This window comes from Salvelinus sp. IW2-2015, linkage group LG3 (assembly GCF_002910315.2).
Source record: "Salvelinus sp. IW2-2015 linkage group LG3, ASM291031v2, whole genome shotgun sequence".
NCBI classification, from domain to species: Eukaryota; Metazoa; Chordata; class Actinopteri; order Salmoniformes; family Salmonidae; genus Salvelinus; species Salvelinus sp. IW2-2015.
Genome location: NC_036840.1, coordinates 15,364,298 through 15,371,625, shown reverse-complemented (window position 1 = coordinate 15,371,625; position 7,328 = coordinate 15,364,298).

Genomic DNA, 7,328 nt, shown 5'->3' with positions numbered 1-7,328 from the left:
CAGCCTCACGCACCTTTTTGGTTTCAAACGCCCCATGCAGTGACACACACCCCCACCCCCTTTTGTTTTGAAACACACACACCTACTGGCCCGGCACACGCACACCCGCGCACGCACACGTCTTTTCTGAAATTCTTTTTCTCCGAGACATGCATGATGATAGATCTAAAAGACAGTGCCCCTTCGTTAAAGGTAAGATACCTCTTTAAAACCATTGATTTAATTCAGAATATTTAGTACAGACCTTTTTAAAACATCTTATAGTTATTTAAAACATTTTTACTATTCCTTTATTACAGATAAAGGGGCAGGCTAGCCCTGACCCTCATCCGTCTCCAATTCACCCGCATCAAGACAGGCTCTCTTGCTCGTAGGATATCCCACACAAGCCCCATCTCCGTAGGTTTTCCTGGCACAATGTCGTTCACATCCAGACAGGCTTTGGAAAATACATACGAACTAATATATATATTTTTGTAGCGTCTTTACTATATCTGTCATGTTACTGCGTTCTTTTTTAAATGTCCATAAACATGTGTGTAGAGTGTACACTTTTGTTTCACTGTAGATGTGTTTAAGATTACCAAGAAACACCTGATGTATCCCACAGCATTAATTAATAAGCTGGGTAGAAAATGAATTTGTTTAAATCATAAGTAAAGGCCTTTCAAAAAGAGGCTGTCATGATTGACTGTGACAGCCCCCACCCTGGAGAGCAGCTCTCCTTTGATCCCCTTCAGGGATTGCTAACTCTGGAAATTACTATGTTCTACACAGAGTTAGGTAAAGCCGCTCTTTGCCCCCCCTTACATGGGGAATAAACACCTAGCTGCTCTAAACATTGCTGTTTTTGGTGTCTCTAGGTTAATCTCTAGACTGCTGAATGAGGCCTGTTACCGCTTACTTACATAACCTTTACAAGGAGTTTGTGAAGCCGTTCAGTCATGGATGTATGTAAAACATATTTAACACTTATTGCTTGTTACAGAAGACTACTGTTGTACATTGAATATCCATTCATCCCTGTTACACCTTTATGTGTTGGCTCTCTATGTCTGTACATAGTGTGAAAAGTGGTTTCCCTAAAGTTATTAACCCCTAAACCTGAATCTGAAATTAACTTTATGATCTTTTCTTACCCCTATTACATTGGGGTTCTAATCTACCTCTATTCAAAATCCCCACGGTGTACATGCACCGAACATCCATAGGCTGGAGCCACTTGGAAGCTCGGTGCATGTACAAATAAAGAGACCTAAATAGGAAACTCAACAGTGTGTTTAGGCCGAGAAACATTATTTAGATGGTTGTTTTATTGTTGTTGAAAGCTTGAAATGTACATAATGAGAATGGACCTTGTTTCTAACACCCCTGTAGAGATTTACACACACACACACACACACACACGCACACACACACAATCCCCCACCCAGACATTCCTGCTTCATAGACAACAGCCCTAAGGACAATAAAATAGGGGGTGTGGGGCCATTCTCTTTGAAATGTTCAAACACAGATACCCCCAGTTCAACCAGGTCCCTACACATCAATCATCATGACAACTTCAAAGGAATAGATGCAATATAGATATAAAATAACACACCCTCTAACACGTGACAACAGGAACAGGATGTCCTGGCCGGATGCCCATATTTGGGCATGTACGCGTCATCCGGACATAGGGTCATAAATCAAAATTTGGACCTGTGCCGTCTACTTTATTCTCTCTCATGACTGTAGTATACTGTAGCAATTACTCTAATGTATTTGCTGACATGACTGTAGTATACTTTAGTATTCACTGTTGTGTTTTAGCGGAGATGACTGTAGTATACTACGGTATTTATTGTAGTGTTTCAGCAGACATGACTGTAGTATACTGGACTATTCACTGTATAGTTTTTGCGAACATGACTGCAGTATGCTATAGTATTCACTGTAGTGTTTTGCGTACCTTACTGTATTATTTACTGTGGTTTTGAGGACATGACTGTAGTATACTATGGTATTGACTGTGGTGTTTTTTTGACATTACTATAGCATTGACTGTAGTGTTTATGCGGACGTGAGTGTAGTATACTGTAATATTTACGGTATTGTTTTTGCTGACATGACTGTGGTATACTGTAGTATTCACTGTATTGTTTTTTGAATATGACTGCAGTACACTATTGTATTCACTGTAGAGTTTTTGCAAACTTCACATTAGTGTTCACTGTAGTGTTCTTTGTGGACTATATTTAAGAATATGAAATGTCAGAATAATAGTAGAGAGAATGATTTATTTCAGCTTTTATTTCTTTCATCAGTGGGTCAGAAGTTTACATACACTCAATTAGTATTTGGTAGCAATTATTTTAAATTGTTTAACTTGGGTCAAACGTTTCAGGTTGGCTTCCACAAGCTTCCCACAATAAGTTGGCTGAATTTTGGCCCATTCCTCCTGACAGAGCTGGTGTAACTGAGTCAGGTTTGTAGGCCTCCTTGCTCGCACACGCGTTTTCAGTTCTGCCCACAAATGTGCTCTAAGATTGAGGTCAGGGCTTTGGAATGGCCACTCCATTCTTGACTATGTTGTCCGTAGGGCATTTTGCCACAACTTTGGAAGTATGCTTGTTGGTCATTGTCCATTTGGAAGACCCATTTGTGACCAAGCTTTAACTTCCTGACTGATGTCTTGAGACGTTGCTTCAATATTTCCACATTATTTCCCTACCTCATGATGCAATCTATTTTGTGAAGTGCATCTGTCCCTCCTGAAGCAAAGCACCCCCACAACATGATGCTGCCACCCCATGCTTCACGGTTGGGATGGTGTTCTTTGGCTTGCAAGCCTCCCCCTTTTTCCTCCAAACATAATGATGGTCATTATGGCCAAATAATTATATTTTTATTTCATCAGACCAGAGGACATTTCTCCAAAAAGTACGATCTTTGTCCCCATGTCCAGTTGCAAACCGTAGTCTGGATTTTTTATGGCGGTTTTGGAGCAGTGGCTTCTTCCTTGTGGAGCGGCCTTTCAGGTTATGGCGACATAGGACTTGTTTTACTGTGGATATTGATACTTTTGTACCTGTTTCCTCCAGCATATTTACAACGTCCTTTGCTGTTGTTCTGGAGTTGATTTGCACATTTCGCACCAAAGTACATTAATCTCTAGGAGACAGAACGCGTCTCCTTCCTGAGTGGTATAACGGCTGCAATATCCCATGGTGTTTATACTTCCCATGGTGTTTTATACTATTGTTTGTACAGATGAACATGGTATCTTCAGGAGTTTGGAAATTGCTCCCAAGGATGAACCAGACTTGTGGAGGTCTACAATTTTTTTTCTGAGGTCTTGGCTGATTTCTTTTGATTTTCCCATGATATCAAGCAAATAAGCACTGAGTTTGAAGGTAGGCCTTGACATACATCCACAGGTACACCTCCAATTGACTCAAATTATGTCAATTAGCCTATCAGAAGCTTCTAAAGCCATTACATTTTCTGGAATTTTCCAAGCTGTTTAAAGGCACAGTCAACTTAGTGTATGTAAACTTTTTACCCACTGGAATTGGGATACAGTGAATTATAAGTGAAATAATCTGTCTGTAAACTATTGTTGGAAAAATGACTTGTGTCATGAACAAAGTAGATGTCCTAACCGACTTGCCAAAACTATAGTTTGTTAACAAGAAATGGGTGGAGTGGTTGAAAAGCTAGTTTTAATTACTCCAACTTAACTGTATGTAAACTTCCGACTTAAACTGTATATTTTTAAACCTGTTACTAGCAGGACAATATACAGTATATTGGTCATATAGGTCGTGGCTCCGGAGTGGCGCAAATTGGTATTGCCTTGCAGTTCTCCAGCTGTATCCACTGAAAGCGTGCAAGGTTCAAGGCACGAGGGCCTTGAATGGCTCGGGATGGGCCACAGATCTGGACATGGAAGACGGACCTAGCCCATGGGGAAGGAAGGGGGAGGGGGGGTGGACCCCCACCCCGCCACACTGGGTAGCACAGAGCAACACTAATAATGGCGCTGACTAGGGAAACGTTCCCGCTTTTCTTAGTGCCAATCTGCACGTTCAAACTAAAACAATGTAAATAATAATGGCATCTTCATGCTTTCGTTAATAAAATATTGATAAATTTTTTTCTAAATGCATATATATATTTAAAAATGCTGATGTTTATTTAGTTATGGATCCATAACGAATTACTATGTGAATAAATATCACTGAATTACAGACATATTGGAACCAAGTTATCTAATTAACGTAAACAAATTGTTGCTTCCTGGAAAAAACTCTTCCAAACACACACGGTCACATTGTACAGTGCCATTATGGCTTTTAACAGGTAGCGGGACAATAGACTTGCCTATAAGGAGGGTAGGGGGAGAATTCTATTTCTTAGTTAGGTTGGCTGTATCACAACTGGCCATGATTAGTTTCATTGTCAGTTTAATCCACCAGAAGCGACAAAACAAATAATGCAACAAAAAGTATTATTATTATTATGTATCACATCTGACTGTGATTGGGAGTCCCATAGGGTGGCGCACAATTGGCCCAATGTTTCTCTCCCTCTAAAAACATAAATAAATGTTTTGGCTTTCACAAATATTATTTTGGCCTTCATTCAGATTACAATTGCTCACTTTCATTTTTTTGAAAACAAAATAACTTCCAAAATATTATTATATATTATCAAGTTGATGGCACAGTCATATCGTCATATCACAACTACATAAAGCTGAGTGACTCACTCATTCATGGCTTTGGATCAAAATAAATAAGTACCAACAGTCTTTCTGATAGTCTTTAAAAAATACATATTTTGGTTGTCCTGACCATTATTGTCACGTTCCTGACCTGTTTTCCCTTGTTTTTGTATTTATTTAGTATGGTCAGGGCGTGAGTTGGGTGGGTTGTCGATGTGTGATTTTTCTATGTTGGGATTTTGTGTGTTCGGCCTGGTATGATTCTCAATCAGAGGCAGCTGTCAATCGTTGTCCCTGATTGAGAATCATACTTAGGCAGCCGGGGTTTCACGTGTGTTTTGTGGGTGTTTGTTGCCGTGTCTGTGTTTGTGCGCCACACGGTACTGTTTTCATTCGTTCACGTCGTTTTGTTGTTTTGTAATTTATCAAGTGTGTTTTTCGTCTTTGTTATATTCATTAAAAGATATGGATTCAACCCACGCTGCATTTTGGTCCGATCCTTGCTCCTCCTCAGACGAGGAGGAGAACGTACGTTACAATTATGGGCTATTAGCAGGACAATACACAGTTGAAGTCGGAAGTTTACTTACACTTAGGTTGGAGTCATTAAAACTTGTTTTTCAACCACTCCACAAATTTCTTGTTAACAAACTATAGTTTGATAAGATGCCATTATTATTTACATTGTTTTAGTTTGAACGTGCAGACTGGCACTAAGAAAAGTGGGAACGTTTCCCTAGTCAGCGCCATTATTAGTGTTGCTCTGTGCTACCCAGTGTGGCGGGGTGGGGGTCCACCCCCCCTCCCTTCCCCATGGGCTAGGTCCGTCTTCCGTGTCCAGCTCTGTGGCCCATCCCGTGCCCCCTGCCCTCGTGCCTTGAACCTTGCACGCTTTCAGTGGATACAGCTGGAGAACTGCAAGGCAATACCAATTTGCGCCACTTCGGAGCCACGACCTATATGACCAATATACACTGCTCAAAAAAATAAAGGGAACACTTAAACAACACAATGTAACTCCAAGTCAATCACACTTCTGTGAAATCAAACTGTCCACTTAGGAAGCAACACTGATTGACAATACATTTCACATGCTGTTGTGCAAATGGAATAGACAAAAGGTGGAAATTATAGGCAATTAGCAAGACACCCCCAATAAAGGAGTGATTCTGCAGGTGGTGACCACAGACCACTTCTCTTCCTATGCTTCCTGGCTGATGTTTTGGTCACTTTTGAATGCTGGCGGTGCTTTCACTCTAGTGGTAGCATGAGACGGAGTCTACAACCCACACAAGTGGCTCAGGTAGTGCAGCTCATCCAGGATGGCACATCAATGCGAGCTGTGGCAAGAAGGTTTGCTGTGTCTGTCAGCGTAGTGTCCAGAGCATGGAGGCGCTACCAGGAGACAGGCCAGTACATCAGGAGACGTGGAGGAGGCCGTAGGAGGGCAACAACCCAGCAGCAGGACCGCTACCTCCGCCTTTGTGCAAGGGGGAGCACTGCCAGAGCCCTGCAAAATGACCTCCAGCAGGCCACAAATGTGGGACATCTACTTTGTTCGTGACACAAGTCATTTTTCCAACAATTGTTTACAGACAGATTATTTCACGTATAATTCACTGTATCACAATTCCAGTGGGTCAGAGGTTTACATACACTAAGTTGACTGTGCCTTTAAACAGCTTGGACAATTCCAGAAAATGATGTCATGGCTTTAGAAGCTTCTGATAGGCTAGTTGACATCATTTGAGTAAATTGGAGGTGTACCTGTGGATGTATTTCAAGGCCTACCTTCAAACTCAGTGCCTCTTTGCTTGACATCATGGGAAAATCAAAAAGAAATCAGCCAAGACCTCAGAAAAATAATTGTAGACCTCCACAAGTCTGGTTCATCCTTGGGAGCAAACGCCTGAAGGTACCACGTCCATCTGTACAAACAATAGTACACAAGTACTAACACCATGGGACCACGCAGCCGTCATACCGCTCAGGAATGAGATGCGTTAACAATGTCTTATCATGGCAATCGACTATTTTGGGGATCACCTAAGAACTACTGTGTTACCTTTTAACCTTAATTATTTGGAATGCATCAGTAGTTGCACAGTGTAGAAGGAAAACATCCCATGCTTGAAATTCTACATATATCAGAGACTAATACCTTACTCACTTATACCAATCTGCATGACACACACATTTTGAAAAAAAGTCTTTTTACAGAAAAATCTAAAGATTCATACTGTACATTTAACATGCAACTTTGCATTACCAGAATTGTACATTTAAGAACAATGTTTGTGCAGGTAACACATCCAACAAGAGCAATGCTGTTACCCAAGCAACTGTAGATGAATTAAATATACTGTACATTAGTTATAGAAAGAATGACCAACAGAATTGACTTTCATGACATATTTACCTTGTTTCTCCCAATTACAGCATGAAGACCCTTCCTTCTCGAGACTGCCATTATGAGTCTATGACTCGTCATAGAGAGAACTCTTCACTTCCCTCCAAAGTAGTCTATGAGGTTGGCTCTGCTGAAACGTAACAGTAGGGTAGTTCATGCAAATTATTGACATTGTTCATAAATATATCATAAGTTTGGTCCAAGTTG